At 44.7% G+C, this 24,077-nt stretch overlaps 2 protein-coding genes across 4 annotated transcripts in view; one reads left to right on the top strand and one right to left on the bottom strand.

Moving 5' to 3' along the window:
• Positions 1–24,077, top strand: part of LOC309539925 (kyphoscoliosis peptidase-like) — a 360,319-nt gene that overhangs the window by 248,481 nt on the left and 87,761 nt on the right. The window lies entirely within an intron of this gene.
• SLC4A11 (solute carrier family 4 member 11) overlaps positions 1–24,077 on the bottom strand; it is a 251,928-nt gene that overhangs the window by 220,443 nt on the left and 7,408 nt on the right. Inside the window, exon 1 of one of the 3 annotated variants that reach the window (XM_082236394.1) lies at positions 21,142–21,223. The exons of the other annotated variants lie outside the window; for them this stretch is intronic. The gene's annotated coding sequence lies outside the window, so the exon portion shown is untranslated. Of the gene's footprint in view, positions 1–21,141; positions 21,224–24,077 lie in introns of those variants that run through there. 3 annotated transcript variants of the gene reach the window in all.

The raw sequence follows: 24,077 nt of genomic DNA, 5'->3' as shown, positions 1-24,077 counted from the left end.
GTTATTACGATAATCCTCCCAATGTTTTTACCTGTTTGCAATTCATCTGTAAGTATTCGATAAACCATTTCCATTCTGTTTTTTGTTGTTGTTTTTTAGTTTGTTTACTTGCTTTCTTATCTTCCGGTGAGTTTTGCCATTTCTGCATATCCCGTAAGTTTTTGCATCCATTCTTCCTTTGCTGGGACTTCTGCTTCTTTCCATTTTGGAGCGAGCAGCATTCTTGGCCAAATGTAATCCAAGGATACTCTGATCATGCCATCCATCGGTCAGATCTAGATTCCCCCCCCCCCCAGATTTCCTGGTGTCTGCCCTGTGCAAGCAGGGAGGCTATAGAACGAAGAAAGAGTCTTCAGTTCAGAGACTAGACCTTTTCAGAGCCTGAAGCTCTCTAACAAGGAGTTGCAGCCTGGAAGAGGCGGTCTCCGGAGCGTTATGCCTCTGTCTCAGTCAACTCCCAACTTTTATCAGAGCTCTTTGCTCATTCGGAGCTGTCCGTGGTCTAGAAACATTTGTCCAGCCTTGCCTGTTTCCTGCGTTTCCCTGCGTCTGTGGGAAATGACAGAGATCAGAATCGCAGAACTGTAGAGTTGGAAGGGACCCCAAGGATGATCTAGCCCAAGAATATTTTTGCCCAATGTGGGTGTGATGGCCTGGGACTCGGACTTGGAGCCAGAGGAGTCTCAGTCTGCACCAGATCCTTTTTTTTTTTTTTAAAGAGATTTATTAGAGTTTTTTAAAATATAACAATGAAAAAAATAAAAAATAGAAAAAAACAAAATACAAAATACAACATAAAAACAGTTAAAAAACAAATAATTTTCCATAACATATCTTTCTTACGCTTATTTCCACAGACCTCCTCATACCTCCCTTCTTTGTATTCCACTTCAATTTGTTAGTTCAGCAAATCCTTACCATTAAGCTTTTACCCATTTATAAACCTTTTTTTCCCCCGTATCTCTTAAAGCATTACAGCTGGAAACCCCTTAGTTTCTATCCAACATCCTTCTAACATTCATTAATTTTACAATATTTCTGTAAATAATCTTTAAATTTCTTCCGGTCTTCTTTCACCAACTCTTCTCCCTGGTCTCGGATTCTGCCAGTCATTTCTGCCAATTCCATGTAGTCGATCACTTTCATCTGCCATTCTTCCAGAGTGGGTAGATCTTGTGTCTTCCAGTACTTTGCAATGAGTATTCTTCCTGCTGGTGTAGCATACATAAAATAAGTTCTGTCCTTCTTTGGCTCCAATTGGCCGACAATGCCCAGGAGAAAGGCCTCTGGTTTCTTCAGGAAGGTATATATATTTAAATACCTTTTTCAGTTCATTATATATCACCAGATCCTTTGCCTCAGGCTTCATCTGAACCGAGTCTGGGGCCTGATTCTGAAGAGTCCCAGTCTGCACAGGTTCCCCTGCAACAAGCCCCAGCTGGGCCAAGTCAGGGGCCTGAGCCTGCCCTGGCTCCAGATGCGGGAATGACCTCGTTGCCTTCAGCTGGGCCATCGCTTACAGCTGCTCCACTACCAGTTGGGTCAAGGGAGGCTGAGGCGGTCCCTGGGTCTGGTAACCCACCGACGTCTCCCAAGCTGCAGAGACTCAGGTCTGAGAGAAGAAGAGACCTGAGTACTCACAGGAGGAGTGCTCGCCTTCAGGCAAAACAGGGAGGTGAGTCGCCGGGGGGATCAGGACCGGCCGTTACCCTAACAAAGATAAAAGGCTGTTGGACCCACCCCAGGTTGTGGGAGCAACATTGCTGTATGCCAGATCCTGTACCTGTCCTTGCCTGGTTTCCTGCCTTGGTCCTGTCACACTGACTCCCAGCAGAACCTTCGGATTCTGGACCGGTCCTGGACCGCGTTTCACAGGTTACCCCCACGCCCAGCACAGTGGGGCTCAAACCCGCAACCCTGAGGACAAGAGTGTCCTGCACTACCAACAGAGCTATCCCAGTTGTCGAGAAATGATGGCGATCTCTGCATTGCAGGGTGCTGGACACTTGGGGACACTTGATTCAACGAAAACCCAAAATTGCACCCAAACTCGGAGAGACAGACAGAAAGAGAAAGTGATCTTCTTCTCTTTGCATGTTCTTTGCAGAAAGAATGGAAATGTGTCTGAAAGAGCAGATTCCTCCTCAATCCCAGCCCCAAGAACAGAACATGACTGCTCACGGGCAGAAGGGAGCCAGAACTTTCTAGAAAGGCCCTGTTTTGGTTTGCATAAGCTAGGGGGTGCATAGCTGAGGTCCAACTAACATCAGCATTAGCCAACTTCTGACAAATGTGGGATTAGAAGCAAGGGGGGGTTGAAATTCAATTCCATTTGCATTTAAAGGCAAGCCTACCTAATCTACAGGGATGCGGATGGCGCTGTGGGTTAAACCACAGAGACTAGGACTTGCCAATCAGAAGGTTGGCGGTTCAAATCCCCGTGACGGGGTGAGCTCCCGTCGCTCGGTCCCTGCTCCTGCCAACCTAGCAGTTCAAAAGCACATCAAGTTCAAGTAGATAAATAGGTACCACTCTGGCGGGAAGGTAAACGGCATTTCCATGCGCTGCTCTGGTTCACCAGAAGCAGCTTAGTCATGCTGGCCACATGACCCGGAAGCTGTACGCCGTCTCCCTCGGCCAATAAAGCGAGATGAGCACCGCAACCCCAGAGTCAGTCATGACTGGAGCTAACGGTCAGGGGTCCCTTTACCTTTATGACAGCTATTCTCTACGCCCCCTCCTTCAACTCAAAATGATAATGCCACACTATCGTTACTTCTGTCCTCTGTCTCCCAACATGCCACAACTGCAGCCACTTTCTAACTTGCTGGATTGCTTCCAATAAATATTATTTTTTCTTCCTCCTAAGAACAGTTCTGTTAGCAAAGAGCATTGTGAGCTTTGGGTGTTTCCAGGAGGAGACTGTAAGCACACCTTGCCCAATGCAACCAGGAAACCCAGGAATTACTGTATTTTTCGCTCTATAACACGCACCCGACCATAACATACACGTAGTTTTTAGAGGAGGAAAATCCGTAGGCATGCCACCCGTAGGCATTTCCTCCATAACACGCACAGACATTTCCCCTTACTTTCTAGGAGGAAAAAAGTGAGTGTTATGGTGCAAAAAATACGGTACTTGGAATTTTAATCCGGGTAAGGAATGCATTCCTTTTTCTGGCTGCTGCACCTTTTGTTTTGTATTAGTGTTGCCAAGTCAGTTTTCACTGGCATGCAGGATGTTCCTCGCCTGAAACTACCCACGGCAGCCAAGATATCAAGCCACACTAGTTCTTGAGAACCGTAAGAGAGACAAATGCACACACATATTTTGTTATAGGAAATCTTAACCGTGTGTGGTAGAAATGTGTCTGGGTCAACTGAAAAGCTCATTTTTCTTTTTCCTGATTACTTACATTAGACTTTAACTTCTGTCGGCTTGGTTTTTAAAATGAAACTGGCCCTTAAAGAAGGAGGGGTCCAATGTCCTCTCTGGGAACTATTATTATTATTATTATTATTATTATTATTATTATTATTATTATTTACTAGCCCTTCACCCGCAGGCCCCAGGGTGGGTTACATGAATTTAAAATTCCAACTTGGAAACAGTTAAAACTGAATTAGCCTATGTCAGGAGCAGGGAATCTGTGTCTCTCCAAATGTTGCAGAACCACAACACCCATCATCCCTCACCGTTGGCCAGATTGGCTGGTGCTGATGGGAGCTGTAGTCGGGGGTGGGCAAATAATATGTCCGTTCTGGTCCATCTCAGTTCCTCATCTTTCTCTTCTTAATTTCAGGTCTCCACATTTCCTCACCAGTTTGCAATGAAAACATATAGCTCTCATGAAAATTCATTGGTGTGAATTTATTCCAATACGCGCATTTTTGCAAAGCTTCCCCCCTCCTAATATTTATGCATTTCAGTACGTCGTTTTCACAAAGGCATGGACTGCCGTACATACTTTACCCTTTGGCTTTTGCGTCTTTCTTGGTCGGAGAGCATCACTACAAAATTCAGTGAATTTCGGATGGCTTCGTGTTTGCTTCGCACAGTGTTTCAGAAAGTGTAGATTAGGTCATTTGCAAAGTCAGACTGTGCATACGTAGCAGTGACCAAAGGAGACATGTCCGCTGGTATAAGACCCCTGGACAGTTAAGCCCAGTCAAAGGCGACTTTGGGGTGTAGAGCTCATCTCACTTTTCAGTCCCAGGGAGCCGGTGTTTGTCCACGGACAGCTTTCCAGGTCATGTGACCAGCATGACTAAACCACTTCTGGTGCAATGACACTGTGATGGAAACCAGAGCGCACGGAAACACCATTTCCCTTCCTGTCTCAGCAGTACCTGTTTATCTACTTGCACTGGCGTGCTTTCAAACTGTTGCTTTCAAAGTTGGCAGGAGCTGGGACCGAGCAACGGGAGCTCACCCCGTCGCGGGGATTCAAACCACCGACCTTCCAGTCGGCAAGCGCAAGAGGCTGAGTAGTTTAGATCACAGCGCCAGCCGCTTCCCTAATGACTGCTGGGAGGACCGCAGAGAGAAGAAACGCTGTGATGTTCAATTGCTGTTTTAGGGGTTGTTTTTTAAAGTCTGGAACGGATTAATCCATTTTGCATGACTTTCTACAGGAAAACGCGCCTTGGTTTTAGAACGCTTTGGTTTTGGAACGGACTTCCGGAACGGATTAAGTTTGAGAACCAAGGTACCACTGTAATTCCTTCCCTTCAAAGAATAGCATCGTGATATTTTTATGAAAAGGGCCATCACGGTTTTAAAAAGCAGGCCAATAATCCAGCAGCAGTAGAGATTCCCCCTGCTTTTCCAAGCTGGGCAGCGCTATTGTCATTTGCATGCCAAAATCACTCACCCCAGACTGCTGTATATTAAAACACACCAATTGTGCCCGCTGCGAAGGCATCTTCGGCTATCGTTAAAGGAGGAAGCTTCCCTGCAAGGCATTGCATTTTCATCAAAACAAGAAAGGGCACCAACTCAGCAGCATTCATTTCCTTTCTGTGGTCAGAAATTATTCCCCCGCTCCTGCGAGAACAATGGAAGTGCAAAGAGCCAGCTGAGAGCCCCGTACAGGGTGTCCTTCCTTATCCTCAACATTACGAAACCTCCTTTGACAAGATTTATGCGCTGTACATCTAGGACTGGTGCAATTTAAGTGAAAAAGCAATACAAAAGAACCCTCTCTTTTTTAAAAAAAAAAGAAAAAGAAAAACCAATCTCTTCCTCTATATAAGCAATTTTTAAAAAGCTGACATTTTGTGCATTATGCAGAATGAGCAGAGAAGGAACTATCAGTAGGGATGAATGGATCTGTCAGTCTCTGTTGCTGTTTTTCAGTTTAGTTCAGTTCTCTACATTTCTTCATCGGGTTTGCAACTTTCTCTTAACGTCCTCATAAAAATTCACCAATATTTTGGTGCAAATTTCTCCTCGTAGATTTATTTAGGTATGCAGTTGTATCTGACATGCATGCATATATTTAAGCAATATTCCCCCAATATAATGCATTTTGCATGTTCTATAGCATATACATTTAAAAGCACACTTCCCCGTAATATATAAATATATAGTATTTGATTGAAGAACTGTGCCACAAAATTTGGGGGAGTGCAAATTTCAGAGGGTGGCTCACATATTGTCCTGGAAGACGTGAAATATGTAGGTTGATGTTAAAAGCCTAAGCAAATTTATTTCCCGTCCCTAATGATCAAGCAGTGGTTGGTGGGAGCCTGTTGAATGAGGCCAAATTATTCAGGAGCAACAACTAGTAGGTCTCTTGTTTTTAGGAGCATGTATGCAAGGAGCATGTATGCAAGGATGTCTTATTTTTCAAATGATGGGCTATGATTAAAGGGTAAAGGTAAAGGGGACCCCTGACCATTAGGTCCAGTCGTGACCGACTCAGGGGTTGCGGTGCTCATCTCGCTTTATTGGCCGAGGGAGCCGGCGTACAGCTTCCGGGTCATGTGGCCAGCATGACTCAGCCGCTTCTGACAAACCAGAGCAGCGCATGGAAACACCGTTTACCTTCCTGCTGGAGCGGTACCTATTTATCTACTTGCACTTTGACGTGCTTTCGAACTGCTAGGTGGGTAGGAGCAGGGACCGAGCAACGGGAGCTCACCCTGTCACGGGGATTCGAACCACCGACCTTCTGATCGGCAAGTCCTAGGCTCTGTGGTTTAACCCACAGCGCCACCTGCATCCCGAGCTATGATTGCTTCTCAGTTAAACATCTGCCTAGTTCAGGTGGCAACTTTGAGCCAGGTTAAGAGCTTTGAGAACTTAATGAAAAGTCCCTTGATCCAGGGACCGTCTACATATATATTGTCCAATTCCGACTGCTTTTTCTTAAAGGTGACATGGACCATTCGTAACATAAGAATATTCCTCACAACTGTGAGCAGGGCAGTGGGGCAATTGTCTTAGACAAGTTACAACAATTAACTATACCATTGTTCACTGCCCCTGCTCAGGCTGCACAGAAAAAGCAATTTGGTTCCTAAAATTCATTCCGATTGTGCATATAAAATATAACAGATAGAATTCTACAGGATGTGGTATTAATGTGTGAAAAACACTGTCCCTATTTTCCAGGGACATTCCTAATTCATCCTGGTACCTCTGGATGCGAATGGCATCCGTTCCAGTGTTCCGTTCGCATCCTGAAGCGAACGCAACCCGCGGCCACGCATCTGCAATCACGCTTTGTCGCTTCCGTGCATGCACGTGACATCATTTTGAGCATCTGTGCATGTGCAAGCGGCGAAACCCGGAAGTAACATGATCCATTACTTCTGGGTCGCCACGGAGCACAACCCAAAAATACTCATCCCGAAGCTACTTCAACCCGAGGTATGACTGTATAGTAGGCTGTCCCTGTTTTCGTTGGAGAAATGTTGGAAGGTATGGAGTTATCCAGCCCCCAAGCTGTCTGAAAGCAATCCTGTATAGGGAAGGTTTAACATTTTAAAAATGTTTAATGTTTTATTATGTTTTTCTATATGTTGGAAGCTGCCCAGAGTGGCTGGGGCAACCCAGCAAGAAGGATCTGCGTACAAATAGTAAAATTAACATGATGGAATGGGCTGTCCCTATTTTCATCGGAGAAACGTTGGAGGCTATGAAAACAGTCCAGATCCAACGATCCCCAAATGGTGGAGACTTCAGGAGCCATCCTGGCCCCCAAACATCTTCAAACCTGACTGGGAGCCAGGTGCAAAATTCACCTGGTGAATTTTGAATACTGATGTTGCAGCTAAACATGCCCTGGACCGATTAGTCGGTGGATAGGATAAATGTGATACTGGGGTGGGGGTGGCAAGAAAGATGAAAACATATATCATGGACGGGGGAACCTGTGGCCCTCCCAAAGGTGCTGGACTATCTGATCAATAAAACGAACAGGAACACATTTCAGTTGCTTAAAAGGTGAAAACAAGGCAAACCTGAAAATATAGCCCCTTTGTTTGCAGGCAGATTAAGCAATGCTAATAGACGACACTATTGCTATTTAATGAGCATTCTTGCAAGTGACCGCAGTGCCTGGAGACAGGCAGCCAAGTCGTGTATCCACAACAACAACCAGAGGAGGAATGACTGCTGGGAGGAGCGCAGAGAGAATAAACACTCCCTGGTGCATCTGCAACAGCACAACTGGACACCTTCGCCTGTGGATAAGAGTAAGGTCAAGCTGTTGGACGGTTGCAGAGCCTGCTGTGACCATAGAGACCGATATGGGAGAGACATGTTTTGTTGCAGCTGGGGCAGACGAAGGCATCCAGTTGTGCTGCTGCAGCTGCACTAAGGCGTTTCTCAAATAGCAGTCAAAGTAACACAAAAAAAAACCATATTGAATTGAGGGAAACTGCTTGCGAAAATGATTACTTTTGGAGAAACGTACATTAACATGCACTAAAATGTCTGTGAATTAAATATATATATATATCACAAGTGGATGAGAAAATGTGGAGAACTGGAATTAAGATTGGAAAAATGAATTACCCAAGTTGACAAAAGCATCCATCCCTCTCTAAGCCCCTTCCCACTTTTCAGGGCGGGTTTACAATCCCACCAGCACTGGCAAAACGTGCTTTCGCCACAGATAGCCCCCCGATTTTCTCCATTCAATCTGCAACATAGTCCCAAAGTTGTCCCTTTGCCGTGAGGGCTAATTCTAGCAAGTGGCTGTACATGTCACATAAACATTGCTTCCTTACGGGAGAGAGAAGGCAAGAGCTGAATAGAGCCATTGTTCAGCCGGGTTCACAAGGTAGGCTATTATTTAACTACTCCAAAACAAAAGCAATTTAAAAGGAAAGCAATGTTTTGAGTAGCACGGGCTCAGCGCTCTACCTGCCCGCTCTGGATATGTGTTTGAACACAGCACAACCCTAAACAGCAATTGTTGTGGTCACTATTAATCCTGTCCAACCCCTACAGACACACCCGGATTCCTTTTCCTGGATCTTGGATTAGTTGGCTTTGGGCCCGGGCCCGGGTCCAAGAGCTTGCTTTCGACCTCGGTCAACAGTCCGCATCTGGCGAAATCAACTCCTGTCCACGGAAGGCGACGCCATAATAAATTGCATCCAGTAAGTTGTATCCCATTTGGCACGGGTTCCAGTCACAAAAGAGGATTTCCCCAATTTCTCCACGAGATCCTACAAACATGTGCCCCAAAGAACCTGCAGGTTTTAAGGGTGCATAGGAGACTGAAGGGGGGAGAGGGGAAAGGGAAATACCATTGCAAAAGTCTGTTCCGCTGGGGCCGCAGCAGCCCTGAGTCTTCAAAGCAGCAGCACGACACTTGGCTTTTTTACTTTCTATCTAGATCAGGGCAACACAAAGTCTTTGCAGCCTGAGGGCCACCTTGCGGGGGCCGCACGCAAGTATTGGGCTAGCCCAGGGGCAAAAGTGGGCACAGCAATGAATCATAGGTTCATGGAATCGTAGAATTGTAGAGTTGGGACCCCAGGGGTCATCTAGTCCAACCCCCGCAACGCAGGAATCTCAGCTACAGCATCCATGACTGATGGCCACCCAACCTCTGCTTAAAAACCTCCAAGGAAGAAAAGTCCACCACGTTTCATTTGAGACGGTTCCGCTGTCAAATGGCTCTTACTGTCATATGTTTTTCCTGAAGTTTAGTTGGAATCTCCTTTCTTGCAACATGAAGCCTTGGGTTCGAGTCCTACCCTCCAGAGCAGGAGAAAACAAGCTTGTTCTCTCTTCCTCGTGACAGCCCTTGAGATATTAGATGATGGCTCACATATCTCCTCTCAGTCTCCATTTTTCCAGGCTAAACATACCCAGCTCCTTCAACTGTTCTTCATAAGGCTTGGTTTCTAGACCTTTGATCATCTTAGTCGCCCTCCTCTGCACACGTTCCAACTTGTCAACATCCTTCATAAATTGTGGTGCCCAGAATTGGACACAGTATTCCAAGTGTGGTCTAACCAAGGCAGAATAGAGCAGTGCTATGATTTCCCTTCATCTGGACACTAGACTCCTGTTGATGCAGCCTAGAATAGCATTTGCTTTTTTTGCTGCTGCATCACCCTGTTGACTCGTGTTCAACTTGTGGTCCAGCAAGACCCCTAGATCCCTTTCACACAAACTACTGACCTGTAAAGCCCTAAACGACCCCACCCATCTGGCTGAGTTTCCTCAGCCCAACAGAATATTAAAAACACAATACAGCATTAAACATTAAAAACTTCCCTAAACAGGGCTGCCTGCCTTCAGATCTCTTCCAAAATTCAGGTAGTTGTTTATTTCCTTGACATCTGATGGGAGGGTGTTCCACAGGGCAGGCGCCACTACCAAGAAGGCCCTCTGCCTGGTTCCCTGTAACCTCATTTCTCGCAGCGAGGGAACCGCCAGAAGGCCCTCAGCCATAGCTGTCAACGTTTCCATTTTTTTAAGGGAAATTCCCTTGTTCCGAATAGGATTCCTCACAAGATAAGGGGAAAGTTGGCAGCTATTCCCTCAGCGCTGGACCTCAGTGTCCGGGTTGAACGATGGGGGTGGAGACGCTCCTTCAGGTATACTGGACCGAGGCCGTTTTGGGCTTTCAAGGTCAGCACCAACACTTTGAATTGTGCTTGGAAACGTACTGGGAGCGAATGTAGGTCTTTCAAGACCGGTGTTATATGGTCTCGGCAGCCGTTCCCAGTCACCAATCTAGCTGCTGTATTCTGGATTAGTTGTAGTTTCCGGGTCACCTTCAAAGGTAGCCCCACGTAGAGCACATTGCAGTAGTCCAAGCGAGAGATAACCAGAGCATGCACTACTCTGGCGAGACAGTCCGCGGGCAGGTAGGGTCTCAGCCTGCGTATCAGATGGAGTTGGTAGACATCTGCCCTGGACACAGAATTGACCGTCACCTCCATGGACAGCTGTGCGTCCAGAATGACTCCCAGGCTGCACACCTGGTCCTTCAGGGGCACAGTTACCCCATTCAGGACCAGGAAGTCCTCCACACACGCCCGCTCCCTGTCTCCCAAAAACAGTATCTTTTCCCCAAAACTGATTTGTAACCGTGCATGCCCAGAAAATATGGAGGAGGGGGGAGTCAGCAAAAGAACATCGCCACAAAATAATAAGAGTAATTTTAAACACACTGCGTGCTATCGAGAGAGAGAGAGAGAGAGAGAGAGAGAGAGAGAGAGAGAGAGAGACTGGAAGATGTCTGAACAGGCATTCTCAGTGACAGTTTCATTGGGTGAGTGAAGGGGACTCTGAACATTTGTGATTAATTTGTTAGAACAGTTAATGCATGTGCCAATTAATGCATCTTGCCAATTAATGGCTTTGGTCCTAATTGGTTCAGACACGAATTTAATATGTCCATTAAATTGGTTGGTCATTAAAAAAAACTAAAAAAAAAACTACTATGGGTTGGGCAAGCAGTTCTGCTTCCTTTAAAACTCTGCTTTGCGAGAGAGAAGCAAAATGACTTTTCTTAGATGGTGCCAGACATCTGCGGCGTTTCTAAGCACTGATATTAAAAATGTCTTTCGGTTTTAAAAACACACATGGCCCAATTAAATAGATACACCTTGTCAGTTTATTTGCAGGTTTCTGATCCAATAAATCCAGCTAGCTGACTAATCTAAGGGTCTAATTAAAACACCTCAAAAGATAACGCAAATGCATACTGAAAGATTCCCAACTCTGTCTCTGTGTGTTCACTTCCTTTAATTTGGGAGTGTTTTCTATAGGCGCCAATAACGGGGGGAAACTCAGCTGGAAGTAGCAATGGGAGAACCGACCCCATAATCGCTTGCAGTTTCTTCACCAAACAGGGAGTCTGGAGAAGACCCCAGATTTATTTGCCCCTCAGGTGCACCCCTTAGACGTCGTGGTCATGGAATAAAAATAAATAAATAGTTGCAAACAGGGTGGATAAAAATCTATGATCTTTTTTTTAACAAAAAATAAAAGAATCTGATTTTTTTAAATTTAAATCAGTTTTTTTTTATTTAAATTGGATTTTTAAAATAAAATGCCTTTGGAGGAAAAATCTTTCTAAAGTTAGTTTTCTATTTAAGTTACATTATAGTCCAAAGGCTATTCAGCAAGAAATAAGGATCTGTTTAAGTTTTTCATGTGTGCTAAAACTCAGTCTGTTTAAAACAAAAAAACCACCACCGTTTCACCAAGTCAGTTAAAAAACATGGATACATATGCTATAATGTTATTGTTTTAGTTAAATAAATTGTTTAAATTGTTATTAAGGAAATGATCATTTTTCTCCTTCCAATAAAGGACAGCAGAAAAGTTGTCCAAATATAAACAGTTAACTTCTTAAACTTCACAATAATTTCATAATTATCTGTTTATGTTTTTCTAATAGTATAACCAAATCAGTAATTTTTGATATAAATGTAAAAGCTACTCTGAAAATTTATTATTCCAAAAACAAAAGCTTCATCTGTATTCATTTGAAAATATTAAGATTATACCAGCAAGAATGCGCCTTTCTGTAAAAAAAATACGATGTAAATCAAGTCTCACTGATGTGATCATATCCACCCTGATTGCAAAGTCTGTATTCCAACAAATGGAAATTCTTAGGCAACTTTAATATAATTGTTATGTGGTATTGGTATTAATTTTGCCCTAATCCCTTTTACATTTCTTAACAAAAAAAATACTGTTTCTTTGAGGGTTTGGGGGTTTTCCTTCCCCTACTTTGTACAGAACCCCAGTATCTGTTGTTGGAACCTGATGGACCATTGATGCATAGCTGTCAGCCGTCACCTATTTGGTGGGAAACTCCCTTATGCCAGCTCCGTGTCCCGCTGCTGTCCCTTATTGATGATGTCCCTTAAATTTCCCGGGTTTCAAAGGAAGCAGCTCCTCTCCATCCCTCCCTCCCTGCAGGCCAGGGAGGAGGGAGGCTCCAACTGTGTTGCTTGGCTGCTCAGGGAATTAATAGTGCCACTGTATTCTGCTCTGGTCAGACCTCACCTGGAGTACTGTGTCCAGTTCTGGGCACCACAGTTCAAGAAGGACACTGACAAACTGGAACGTGTCCAGAGGAGGGCAACCAAAATGGTCAAAGGCCTGGAAACGATGCCTTATGAGGAACGGCTAAGGGAGCTGGGCATGTTTAGCCTGGAGAAGAGGAGGTTAAGGGGTGATATGATAGCCATGTTCAAATATATAAAAGGATGTCACATAGAGGAGGGAGAAAGGTTGTTTTCTGCTGCTCCAGAGAAGCGGACACGGAGCAATGGATCCAAACTACAAGAAAGAAGATTCCACCTAAACATTAGGAAGAACTTCCTGACAGTAAGAGCTGTTTGACAGTGGAATTTGCTGCCAAGGAGTGTGGTGGAGTCTCCTACTTTGGGGGTCTTTAAGCAGAGGCTTGACAACCATATGTCAGGAGTGCTCTGATGGTGTTTCCTGCTTGGCAGGGGGTTGGACTCAATGGCCCTTGTGGTCTCTTCCAACTCTATGATTCTATGATTCAGCCCGGCCCCCTGCAGCCTCCTCTCACCAGCCTTGGCCCCCGGGATCCCCTCCCTGCTGGGACTGAGGAGCCTTGAGAGGAGAGCGAGAAAGCAGTTCAGAGAGAGGAGGCGTGGGCAGGTGTTCCAAGGGCTAACCATATTGGGGGAAAGTGGAGGAAGGACCACAAGCACTTCTCCCATAGATTTGTAGTGGTAGACTAGCATAGATGGTCTGATCTGCGGGTTTACGCCCTGCCTGATGGAACTGAGAGCTGCAGATGGAGCACGAGAGAAAAGATACAGAACAGCAGCAGCATCTTCGTAGCTTGGACTTTGTTTTGTGCAAAAAGTGGTTGCTGCTTGTAGTTATTTAATTGCAGTGTTTCATCAGCTGGTGTCTTGAGCAGCAACCTCTGGAAACGAAGGGCTAAAAACCGGAGCTGCTCTCCAAAATTATCTGGTCCCTTTTAACTTCGTATTTCAGCTGGTTGACTAAAATCCCTTATTTTGGCTGCGGGTCCCTTATTTTTGAGGCTGCTGGTCCCTTATTTTCAAACTGTAAGTTGACAGCTATGCATTGATGAACCTGGGCAAAAGCATCCTGCTTCCCAAGCGCCACTTTTGAAATTTATTTATTTGTCTTACTTATACTACACATTTATAAACCGCTTGGCCGCCTTGAAGTCCTCGAAGCTGTGTACGGCAATAAAAAATGAGATATGAAACTGCCTCCCCAAAAGTTCTAAAAATAAATAAAACCGTTCCTACAAATGTGCAATTAATGTTACACCGAGGACGGGGACCTTCGGGAAAGCCTTCTTAGACGAAAACAACTCCATTAGGCGCCAAAGCATTGCGACACAAGTCGCCTCATTCCCCAAGGGAATGCCGAAAGAAAAAGCTCATTCCTTTCCTGGTATTTAAGTTTTCCCACCAACAAGGGGAGCTGGATAGCGGAAAGTTCGGATATCAGAGGAGACTGCATTCATCTCCTGGGTGATATCGTGCCCAAGAGCTGCCGTTTAATTTCTTTATTTTTTTATATAATTATTATTAAATTTTCTGTTTTACAGTTTAGAATACAGTGGCACCTTGGTTCTCAAACTTAATCCGTTCCGAAAGTCCGTTCCAAAACCAAAGCGTTCCAAAACCAAGGCGCGCTTTCCCATAGAAAGTCATGCAAAACGGATTAATCCGTTCCAGATTTTTAAAAACAACCCCTAGAACAGCAACTCAACATGAATTTTACTCTCTAACGAGACCATCGATCCATAAAATGGAAGCAATAGATAATGTACTGCAGTCACACAATCAATCCATCAGAAGCTGAACTGGGTTCCACAGTCACGAAAACAAGAGCCGCAAAAACAAAAACGCAAAATAAATAGCAAAAACAGACAGATCTCAGCGTAACACTCAAAAAAAGAGCACATTCGGCTCCTGAAAAAAGTTTGCAAACCGTAACACTTACTTCCGGGGTTGCAGTGTTTGGGTTCCAAGTTGTTTGAGAACCAAGGTACCACTGGATTCATATAAAAAACCTTAAAATATCAATGATTTCTCTTCTTCTCTTTCCATGGTTCATTTTACATAGCATAAATCCCTGCATATTTTATATAAACTAAGCCATTCCGTATTCCATTATTACATCCATCAACACTTATTTACACTGCTGAATTTATCTTAAGGCTGCCCATGTTTTCAAGTGTACACTATTATCCCCCGTATATTCAATAAACATTTTCCAATCTACAGTGGTACCTCGGGTCACATACGCTTCAGGTTACAGACTCCGCTAACTCAGAAATAGTACCTCAGGTTAAGAACTTTGCTTCAGGATGAGAACAGAAATTGCGTGGCAGCAGCAGGAGGCCCCATTAGCTAAAGTGGTGCTTCAGGTTAAGAACAGTTTCAGGTTAAAAATGGACCTCCAGAACGAATTAAGTTCTTAACCCGAGGTACCACTGTATGTTCTTCTTGTTCTCTTATTCTGTAAGTTAGGTCCGCAGGGAGATTATGGGGGACGGACTCAGAAGTTGAAATTACTCATGAACGGCGAAACGTTCTATGGGGAAAAAAGGACCTTTAATATTGGTGCTGGCTAAAATGATGGAAAACTCGTTAAACTTCTTCATGGATGCCTTTAAGATTGTCGCATAATAATATAGATCTCAACTGCTGGAGGGTATGTGTGGATCAAACGTCTCATTTTCGTATGTGATTGAGTTGTAGTCAAATTTCAACTATGGTTTTCAGAGAAATAAGCCTCGTTTCCAGGACAAATGTTATCGTGCCAGCATTGCTCGGGTTATGGGAAGAAAAACCTCCAAGATGGATTACACATAAAGACCTATTAAGGTTTTCATTTGTAGCTGCTGGGATGGAAATCACTCAATCCTGGCGGAGGGACAAGGGTCTTACTTCGGACACACAAGACATAAGAGTTTGGATAATAATAATAATTTTTAATACCTCACCCATCTGGCTGAGTTTCTCCAACCACCCTGGGCAGCTTCCAACAAAATATTAAAAATACAATAAAACTGCCTTAGCAGAAAAATTAACTAATCAGATTAGAGCTGCTCAAGGGAAGTCAAATCACTTTTCCTTTCACAACAGTTGCCAACCATTTCTAGACTACGTAAAAAACAGAAGACAATGAAAGATCACCTCTGCAGTCTGTATTGTGCTTGTGGAATGATCTACTGAACTGTGTCAATACCGTTAAAGTTTCATTCTTGCAGGAGCTTGTGACGACCAATATGTTGTGATGATCTTTTGTTAGTTGCGTAGTTATGTGGACGAAAAAAAGGAATAAAAAAAATTGCCTTTCTTTCTTTCTTTCTTTCTTTCTTTCTTTCTTTTCTTTGTAAACTGCCTTGGGCCTGGTAGGGTTTCAGAACCATAGGCAATATCAGGGTAAAAGAAATAAGCCTGTCGTATTTTGTGCCAATGGAACAACGTCGCGCATACATCCCCTTGAGTCGTCTGGGTATATAGTCTTTCCTCCAGCCACGGATTAAAGGCAGAGGGATTTTTGTTTTATTGGGGTGGGGAGAAAGAGATGGAGAATGATTCAAAATAGGAGCTTTTCGCCTGAAGGAATAACTGGAGCCAATTTGGGAGGAATGCACCTGTAGGAATTCTGAGGGAAGCCAGCAGGTTTCGCAAAAGAGGCGTCGAAAGCAAAAGAGAAATCCAATTGCCTGCCTGTCCGCTGTTCGCAAATTCTCACTGACAAACCTCTTCCAGCTTTGCAGGGCTTGGCAAATGTGTCCCGGTTGGGTTTTAAACAACGACAGGAGCCAAAAAAAGAAAATAATGACCCCGAGGGTTGGCAGAAGAAAACCCTGACCCTAAACCTCCGCTGCCTTGTGGGATATCTTTGGGAGAAGAAAGGGCCAAGGAGGAAACCGTACACAAATCTGGAGTGGAGTCCGTAAGATGGTTGGATCGCACCTTGTATGCCTCCTTCCGGCAACTCCTGCCCGGGGAGGTCACTTCAGTGCTGCTAAAACAGCTGTTTGACTTCAGCCCTGGAGGAGAACTCCATCGACGCTCAAGACAGACGGATGCCAGCAGAATAATAATAATAATAATAATAATAATAATAATAATAATAATAATTCATTATTTATACTCCACCCATCTGTCTGGGCTTCCCCAGCCACTCTGGGCGCCTTCCAAAAAAATATTAAAATACCGTAATGCATCAAACATTAAAAGCTTCCCTAAAGAGGGCTGCCTTCAGATGTCTTCTAAAAGTCTGGTAGTTGTTGTTCTCTTTGACATCTAGTGGGAGGGTGTTCCACAGGGAGGGCGCCACCACCGAGAAGGCCCTCTGCCTGGTTCCCTGTAACTTGGCTTCTCACATGGAGGGAACCGCCAGAAGGCCCTCGGGAGATGGACCCAGGTGTCCGGGCTGGACGATGGGGGTGGAGACGCTCCTTCAGGTCTACTGGACCGAGGCCGTTTAGGGCTTGAAAGGTCAGCACCAACACCTTGAATTTTGCTTGGAAACATACTGGGAGCCAGTGTAGGTCTTTCAAGACTGGTGTTATGTGGTCTCGGCGGCCGCTCCCAGTCACCAGTCTAGCTGCCGCATTCTGGATTAGTTGTAGTTTCCGGGTCACCTTCAAAGGTAGCCCCACATAGAGCGCATTGCAGTAGTCCAAGCAGGAGATCACCAGAACATGCACCACTCTGGCGAGAGTACTTTCTTTTGCCTGTTTTTCATTTTCTGACACCCAGCTCAGCTCAGTCTCCCTGAGTTCTACTATTATTCCTATCCACTTTTCCCAGGCCCTGAATAATTCTGTACGCCTCTGTCGCATTCTGCCCTGGCACACCTTTCCCCCTAGACAGAACCAAAACAAAAAGGCCCGGACGCTGCTTATTTTTTACGCATCCCTTGCAACTAGGATGCTCAGGCGCATCTTTTATTGCGACGAGCGTTAGGACGGCGGCACGCTTCATAAACGCCGGCGAATGGAAAACACCAGAACGAGAACAGCGACTAAATGGAGAAGAGAAAGTGCTTTTCATTCTCCCGCACTCACTGAGGCAGCAGATGCTATCAGTTTACATAGCAATTGCCCAGGGAATATTCCTTACAACGAAGACTAACAAGCTTGTTATGAAACTGGCCGCAGGGATGAAGACAGTCCAGAGTTAGGGCAGTGTAAGCAGTTCTTCCCCACACAAGGCACCAAATCGAGGGGGCACAAAAAAACAACAACCACCTATATTTATACAAGAATAAGAATAACCTATATCTATACAGGTAACTACTGAAAAGATCCATAAAAAGCAACTGGACCAAAATGAATTATTGTGAAAATTATAATAAATATCTGGGGAGGGGAAAGTTTTGTCCTTGCTCAGGGTGCCATATTAACAAAGTTCTCCCCTGAGTCCAAGTAAGTCAGCTCTGCTTTGAACAATCTCCTTGCTGCTTGAATCCACACCGTGTGCTTGACCTTAACCACTGATTTTCCAATAATAATAATAATAATAATAATAATAATAATAATAATAATAATTTATTTATACCCCACCCATCTGGCTGAGTTTCCCCAGCCACTCTGGGTGGCTCCTAACCGAGTGTTTAAAAAAATACAGCATTAAATATTAAAAACTTCCCTAAACAGGACTGCCTTCAGATGTCTTTTAAAAATAGGATAGCTGCTTATTTCTTTGACACCTGATGGGAGGGCTTTCCACAGGGAGGGTACCACCACTGAGAAGGCCCTCCACCTGGTTCCCTGTAACTTGGCTTCTCACAATGAGGGAACCGCCAGAAGGCCCTCGGCGCTGGACCTCATTGTCCGGGCTAAACAATGGTGGTGGAGACGTTCCTTCAGGTATACTGGACCAAGGCCGTTTAGGGCTTTAAAAGTCAACACCAACACTTTGAATTGTGCTTGGAAACATACTGGGAGCCAATGTAGGACTTTCAGGACCGGTGTTAAATGGTCCCGGTGGCCACTCCCAGTCACTAGTCTAGCTGCCGCATTCTGGATTAGTTGTAGTTTCTGGGTCACCTTCAAAGGTAGCCCCACATAGAGCACATTGCAGTAGTCCAAGTGGGAGATAACCAGAGCATGCACCACTCTGGCGAGACAGTCCGCGGGCAGGGAGGGTCTCAGCCTGGTAAACAGCTGCTCTGGACACAGAATTGACCACTGTAGAATTGTAGATTTGGAAGTTACCCCAGGATTCATGTAGTCTAGGCATGGCCAAACTTGGCACTCCAGCTGTTTTGGGACTACAACTCCCACCATCCCTAAGTAACAGGACCAGTGGTCAGGGATGATGGGAACTGTAGTTCCAAAACAGCTGGAGGGCCAAGTTTGGCCATGCCTGATCCAACCCCCTGCAATGCAGGAATCTCAGCTAAAGCATCCAGGGGGCCATCCAACCTCTGCTTAAAAGCCCCCCATGAAGGACAGTCCACCACCTCCAGAGGGCATCCGTTCCACTGATGAACAGCTCTTTCTGTCAGGACGTTCTTCCTGATCTTTAGTTGGAATCTCCTTCCTCGTAACTTGAAGCCATGGGTTCGAGTCCTACCCTCCAGAGCAGGTGAAAACAAGCTTGCTCCATCTTCCCTGTGACAGCACTTTAGATATCAATAGATGGCTCTCATATCTCCTTTCAGTCTCCTCTTTCTCAGACTAAACATACCCAGCTCCTTCAACTGTTCCTCATAAGGCTTGGTTTCCAGACCCTTGATCATCTCAGTCTCACTCCTCTGCACACCTTCCAGCTTATCAACATCCTTCTTAAACTGTGGTGCCCAGAACTGGACACAGTATTCCAGGTGTGGTCTGGCCAAGGCTGAATAGAGTGGTACTATTACTTCCCTTATGGTGACAGCAGTCGCGAAATTAAAAGACGCCTGCTTCTTGGGAGAAAAGCAATGACAAACCTAAACAGCATCTTAAAAAGCAGAGACATCACCTTGGCAACAAAGGCCAGTATAGGGAAAACTATGGTTTTCCCAGTAGTGATGTATGGAAGTGAGAGCTGGACCATAAAGAAGGCTGATCACCGAAGAATTGATGCTTTTGAATTCTGGTGCTGGAGGAAACTCTTGAGAGTCCCATGGACTGCAAGAAGATCAAACCTCTCCATTCTGAAGGAAATCAGCCCTGAGTGCTCACTGGAAGGACAGATCCTGAAGCTGAGGCTCCAAGACTTTGGCCACCTCATGAGAAGAGAAGACTTCCTGGAAAAGACCTTGATGTGGGGAAAGATGGAGGGCACAAGGAGAAGGGGACGACAGAGGACGAGATGACTGGACAGTGTTCTCAAAGCTACCAGCATGAGTTTGACCAAACTGCGGGAGGCAGGAGTGCCTGGCGTGCTCTGGTCCAGGGGGTCACAAAGAGTCGTTCACGACTAAACGACTAACAACAACAACATTACTTCCCTTGATCTGGACACTAGAATTCTGTTGATGCTGTCTAGAATACCATTAGCTTTTTTGCTGCTGCATCACACAGTTTAAAAGCATTATATAGTAGCATGCATTTTTGAGGGAGGGGGGTGTTTATAATGTCTGTAGTTGTTTCAGCTCCGAAATGCTTCCCCCTCTGCACACATAATGAATTCTTAAGATCCCCAACATAATAGTGAGAACTTGAGATCTCATCTCCCCCACGACAGTGCTTACTCATAAGTGCTTTTCATTAGGCGGCAAAAGCATGTATTGAAAGAGAAATGTTTATGGAGCGGGTAATTTTCACCTCATAAAACTAACGCATGATCAAAAGTGGCATTTAAAAAAGGGGGGGGGAGAGAAACACCTTAACAGGAAATGTGAACAACCTGCAAAGGAGAAGTGCTAATTTAAAGCATCTGCTAAAGGACTGTTAGCACCCAATTATTTTAGGCTGTTATTTCTGATAAGCGACAAAACCATCTCAGCCCTTAACACCACCATTAACAGTAATCATGATACAGTACAGACGTCTTGTTAACGGTACAAGCCATGCTATAAAGGAGGATGAACAAGGGTCCATGGCTTTTTTTAAAAAATACAGAGCAATGACGTCACCTGCAAGAGCGCCAAAGTAACTGAGGAACCCTCCTTGCTCTGGACAGGGAATGGAGTGATAACGAGGCTTTCAAGTTCTATATAAAGTTGGTGGCAAACTAGCACAAATACCAAATTAGCTAGATGCCTCTTCTGTTTGTTGGGATTCCTGTTCCATGCCAGCTGTTTAAATGGAAGTGCTCTACTGCAACAACCTCACTCCTCTCTCCCCTCCAACACTGGAATCTTTGCACAAAGCAAAGTCACAGGGAAATGTACTGGAAAGTGTGGGGCAACGTTTGCTTGGTCCAATGTCATGAACAAATCAGAATGAATGCTTAATAAAACATCATTCGGAAGTGGTCTTATAATAACTAAAGACTAAAAGATGAAGCTTTCTCAAGGGCAAGTGACTGACTGATGGTTTCCAATTCACTGGGGAAAGTAATTTGTCAAGACTCCAACTTTAATCAATAATAAGCACCACTCCTCCCAAGATGGTTATAGGATAGGTGGAAATACCAACTGTGCTTCTATATAAAACACTTGGAGTTAGCACACTGCTGTTAGCAGAACTTGCTGTTTAGGTGAAATAGATTGGAATAGTGACTTACAGTTTCTGGAGTTCAAAGGCTTTATTTATGCAGGTACTGTTTGCAGGATGAGTGGAGATGAAAGAAATAGCAGATATATTCTCTGAAGAGAACGACAAACAAAATGGCTAGAATGTATGCAAATAAAATAATCTGCAAGTTGAACGAGCAAAATTTTCAACTGTGGAAGTTCAAATTATAGAATCTCCTTGGTAAGGAAGATTTGTGGCAGAGCTATTGCTGACCCATGCCCAGCTGCTAATTGTGAACAATGGGATAAGCAAGATAAGCAAGCAAAGGCCATTATCTGTCTTTCAGTGGAAGGCTCGCAGATCATACAAATCAGAAAATTGCAACGTGCCTTCAGAGTAATTCTCTGAAGGAGACTATATTCAATTAGGCTGAAACAGGATGCAGATATTCAAACTCAGCAAATGCCATTTTGTTTGTTATTCTCTCCAGAGAATATTTTCTCTCTCTCATCTCAACTCATACTCATTGGCCAAATATTAAATCCTCACTGTGCAACTGAAGTCCACCCATGCTTTACACTTTAACCTAATAAAGCGGGTGGACCAAATTATCTGTGCGAATGTTCAGGGTGGCAGGAGAAGATATATTGTTTATTAATATCCTTCCTAACTTGTGCTAGCAAGTTCCTTTATTTAGCAGAGTTTACATTCCCCTTTACATGCACAGCAGATAGCTGGTTGCAGGCTTGTGTAAGCCTCTCACTATTATACAATTCAGTCTGTCTCAGATTGAATTGTATAGTTCCTGGTAAATTTCCTTTAATCCCTCATAAAAGAATAAAGACACAACAATCTTACCTAAACTCCCTCCTTTAAAACAAACTTTTCCCCACACCACTGCCACTGCTATAGTTACCTCTCCCACCCCCTCCTCTTCTTCCCTTGTCTCCTCTTCCTTCTCTCTTTTTCTCTCCCCCCCCCCTATTTAAAGAAAACACATACATACACTCATACACACACACACCACTGTAGTATACTTTTCCCTCTCATACTATAGCTAAAACTATCACTGCAAACAATCTTACCTAAAGTCAATAAAAGAAGTTTACTCACATCAGTTCACAGTTGGATCCCTGAAGGCAGACTTAGTTACAAATATGTACATGTGGATCTACCCCATATGGGGGTATAATCCAAGTGCTTATGCTAGCTGAAAGCTAGCATAGAAATCCTTAGCTAAAAAGCTGGTCCAACGAATAAGGAAGTCAAAAAGAGAGAGAGTGCTGCGTGACTCGTCCTTTTTGTTACCTGGACAGGTAAGGTCACGCCCACTTCTAGTCACATGCAAGGAAGGATGCTCCAGCCCAGGAGGAAACAGGAAGCTTCGATTGGCTGGACCAAACATCCCCTTGCATGTCCACTCTAGGAAAACAAGGAATGTTGTATTTGACTGCTCCCAGTGGATTACATCCCCCATTATCATTTACTGAAAACTTATGCTCTGCATGTACTTCTAGTCTGAGCTTGTTACTGCATGCATAAAACCCAAAAGGGAACATTTATCTATGATTAATCCATCGGGAATTAAAGCTGCCTAATCCAGTGTGCATAACCCTCAGAGATAATACGGGGCGCTCTATAAATGAGGCGGCAGCATGCGCCATCAATCACAGTCGCATCTTATCGACAACCCAAGAAAATAATTCCATTAGCTCCTTGAGTCACAAAAGCTGGAGGGAGTTCAGCTATCGGTTTTCTTCTTACGCTGTGCGTTGCTAGCAATGCTTAAATGGCAAAGCCACACTTTCTGGGCTTGATAAATTAACAGGGTTGATCAAAGGTTTGGCAGGCCTTACACTTGCTTCTCTCTCTAGCTAGGCTTTTAATCAAAAGTATTTTTAAAGTACATTAAGGGAAAAGCCACTGGTAGTTAAATTGCAGGTGCAAATCTTCCAAAAGGTAGCAGTTTGACACTCGGCATTCCTGTCGAGCTGCCCTTACAAATCTCATGTCTAAGTGCCCAGAAAAGCCCCTGTACTACTGGAGAGCTTGTTCTTTTCTTTGAAAATATGTTTTTTTTCCACATTGACTTACATTCAGATCGCGTAACATACAATTTACAGTGGTGCCCCGCAAGACGAACGCCTCGGAAGACGAAAAACTCACTAGACGAAGGAGTTTTTCGTTTTCTTAGCCGCTTCACAAGACGCATTTCCCTATGGGCTTGCTTCACAAAACGAAGCTTGCCCCGCAAGCTCCGGGGATAGCGGGGAAGCGCAGCGCGTCTCCCCCGCTGTCCCCGGACCTCTTTTGAAGCAAGGGACGGCGGGGAGAAGATTGCTTCTCCCCGTTGCCAGCCCTGCAATCTCCGGGGACCTGTTTTGAACCAAGGGGCGGCGACGGGGAGAAGCGATTCTCCCTGCTGCCCCTTCCCTTGCTTTAAAACAGGTCCGGGGACAGAGGGGAAGGCGCGCGGCGCTTCCCCTCTGTCCCCGGACGGTCTCCATAGCAACACATTGATTGATTTTCAATGCATTCCTATGGGAAACCGTGCTTCGCAAGAAGAAAAACTCGCAAGAAGAAAAAACTTGCGGAACGAATTAATTTCGTCTTGTGCGGCACCACTGTACATCAAAATCTATTTATCTTGGTGACTTCTCATCCTTACATCCATGAGGGTCTCGTTCTCTCTCCTGCCTGCTGCCAGTCCAACTTCTTAACCTTACCTATCCACCTAAACCATGGGTAGGCAAACCAAGGCCCGGGGGCCGGATCCGACCCAATCGCCTTCTAAATCCGGCCCGCAGACGGTCCAGGAATCAGGGTGTTTTTACATGAGTAGGATGTGTCCTTCTTTTTTAAAATGCATCTCTGGGTTATTTGTGGGGTCTGCCTGGTGTTTTTACATGAGCAGAATGTGTGCTTTTATTTAAAATGCATCTCTGGGTTATTTGTGGGGCATAGGAATTTGTTCATTCCCCCCCC

This window comes from Podarcis vaucheri (assembly GCF_965113315.1).
Source record: "Podarcis vaucheri genome assembly, chromosome: 9".
Taxonomy (NCBI): domain Eukaryota; kingdom Metazoa; phylum Chordata; class Lepidosauria; order Squamata; family Lacertidae; genus Podarcis; species Podarcis vaucheri.
The sequence above is the reverse complement of the archived record's forward strand: the minus strand, read 5'-3'. Positions and strand labels throughout refer to the sequence as shown.